Below are 2,965 nucleotides of genomic sequence, written 5' to 3'. Positions count from 1 at the left end.
ACTTGAGATCAACACCAGAAAGTACTAATTTTTGAGGGATATCCAGATCGTGCAGTAATACATTAAGAGCAAATTTTGTCGCTTGAGATATTCGACGTAAAACAGGGCAATATTCCAGTCATTCGACGTAAAACAGGGCATTATTCCAGTCATCCTGCAAGCTCAGAAATATGTATGCGATTAACATGGATCCTGGAATAAGATTCCAAATGGTAACCAAGAGCTTAGTGCAATACAAGCAGAAGATCTACACGAGGACGTTTTGCCCTATATCCTTGGCAAAGCTAATTTAATTATGCGAGTGTGCTTTGATTCCTTGTTTATCGTACTCTGGGTATACTTCTATCAAATTAATTGAGCATAATACAATCCAAAACAAATGGAAGTTTGAGAAGGCAAATATTCTTATATCACAAATAAAAAAATGGTATGATCGGTGAGCTATAAACCAATATAAAATATATCAAGAACAAAATCGATGTGGATGTTTCCTTGTTGTGGATGACAAGGTAGACACAGGTTTGTTCAGGGAGAAATTCTGTTTCTGCTCCCTACCTGTCGGTGGAGGAGTGTTCTTCACAAAGATGAAGATGACCTTCTAAGCACCGAGCTTGATCCGCTTCCGGACAACGTACACAAACTGTCCAACTGTAAGGTCAGAAGGAACAAGGTACCTGTATAGTTGGGTGACGGCTATTAGAATATAGAACAACTGATGGTCGTTAATGGCCAATCTCATACTTCGATGTAACATGAGACGAAGTTTTGATGCATTAAAAGATCCCCTGTTTTTGGACCATAGAGATGTGGATTCAAATAGTACATGTTTAAGTAAAAACCTATGCAAATGGTGCACCACACCAGCAAGTACCAACCCAATTTCCAGTGAACACTGATCCCAATCCAGTCGTTGAAACAACTGGAATAAATTGTGTCCACAAAAGACCCACAGGCCACACACAATACTATTGGTGAAATGGTTAGAAATGAATGGCATCCACTATCCTGAGTTATCAGCAGGAACCCGTGATGCAACTATGCTAATTAAAGAACACACGAGAGTAACAGCGCATAGTGGTAATTATTCATACAAGCCTATAGGACAACCTTAACAACACCAACTGCTAGTTGTTTAAATAGTATGAAATGAAGATGGAGATATTCTAATCTACAGAAAGGTTTAAATAGTGTGAAATGTTTGAGCAGAACTAACTTTTCCTTGTCAATGTCAGGAATATCACTCTTCCCAGCCTTCTCAACGATCACCTACATTACAAAGTTACAGATTAGATCAAACAAATCACGGGTAAGGAAACAGTTTATACTGAACAATAAATAACAAGTATAAGCTTACATGAATTATGTTGGAGTACTTCTCCCGTATGCGTTTAGCCTACGCCGGCCTCCTGTCTGCAATGCAGTAAACAGCAAAATCTTATTCTGAACTGACTAAAAGGAAAATGTATCCTCAGAATAACTTAAAGATCAAGGTTGAAGCTGATAGAACAAGAGTAAATATTATGATGTAGAATCAATAATGTTCAAATAGAACTGTAACTAGCAGATCATTACAAGTGATGGAAATCGTAAAACTGCTAAAGTAAAGGCATACAATTAGAGTAAAACATACATGTCAATAGCTAATGATCAATAACCAATGGTAAAAGTCCACGTTTATAGAGAGAACTCATAGAATTATCTCCTCTCAATATCACTGCAGGACCCTTTGACACATATCCAGCGAGAAGAAGGATATTAGGCTACCAAAACTCATAGAAGAACTTCCTCTCAACCAGTGTTCGAGGATATAACTGTAAGTTCCTATTCTTACACAATGTAATAGAACGACCCACAAAATTGTTATACAAATTAATTCTTCCACCAAAGAATCGTTTGCAGTTTATCAACCCCCAAATTAGTTTAGGGAATGCAGCATGATGATCAGAATCATGATTATCTACAAGAACAATCACAAGCTCATTTTTGTGTTCTAAAGCTCGGCGTGCTTTGGGTTTTTCTCCCCTCAAAGGAAATTAGCATGCTATTATGCAGATAACTGCTCATCTACCGAATTCCTATGAATCCTTCAGTTATTCCAATAATTCGTAAGGTCAACCACCCAACCCACATAATATTTCGCCATCTACCGAAAAAAACCCGCATAATACAACAGATAGCACAACCTCCATATAAGACGAACATCCCTAATTCGGCGAACTTCCATAAGAAAACAGGGGACCATGAGAAGACGAGACGAACCGAGCGGGTGCCCCAGCTTGAATGAGCTCTTCGCCACCGATCTGCCTTGGTTCCTGCAAGCACCAACCAGGTAGGGAGAAGCAACAGAAACCCCCCGAACCGCGTCATTGACGGTGACAGTGCCGCCCCGCACCCGACCTCCGCCGCACGGCCATCCGACCCTGCCCTGCAAGCTTCCAAGAGGTGAACACTATCAGACCTGGTGGATCAAGGCGGTGGTTGCAGCGGCAGGGTTATGACCGCGGGGAGCATGCCGGCGGCGGTGGCGAGGAGGATGAGGAGGAGCGGGAGGAGGAGGGGAGGAGGAAGGGGTATTTCCTTGGGGAGGAGCCGGGCGCCGCCGCGGAGGGCGAAGGCGGCCGAGGCAGTGCGCGACAGGAGCGAGGTCGCCATGCGTGGGTAGGGTTCTTGCCTCGTGGGCTTCTAGAAGGTTCAGGAGGGACTGATGGGTGGGAATGGGGGATGGGAGGTGGACCGTGAGGTAGGGTGGGCGTTGATATTGACGTGGTGGGGTAAAACCGTGGTTAATCCGGACGAAAAGGAACCCCCACCCCTCTTTGCCTCCTGTCAACAACAGATGGCAAAGAATATTTGCCGACGGCAAAGAGGTAGGGTGGACCATTGCAGTCTACTGACATCCAGTGGACTCTAACAGCACCTCTTTTCCGTTCGCTGGAAGATAGCAAAGATTATTTGCCATATGCCA

At 43.3% G+C, this 2,965-nt stretch overlaps 1 pseudogene; it reads right to left on the bottom strand.

Moving 5' to 3' along the window:
• Positions 1 to 425: 425 nt before the first annotated feature.
• On the bottom strand, positions 426 to 2,749 carry LOC123092047 (autophagy-related protein 8C-like; annotated as a pseudogene).
• Between the last annotated feature and the right edge of the window lie 216 nt (positions 2,750 to 2,965).

The sequence above is a fragment of the Triticum aestivum genome, chromosome 4B (genome assembly GCF_018294505.1).
Source record: "Triticum aestivum cultivar Chinese Spring chromosome 4B, IWGSC CS RefSeq v2.1, whole genome shotgun sequence".
Classification (NCBI taxonomy): domain Eukaryota; kingdom Viridiplantae; phylum Streptophyta; class Magnoliopsida; order Poales; family Poaceae; genus Triticum; species Triticum aestivum.
This window is presented reverse-complemented; position numbering and strand designations above follow the sequence as displayed.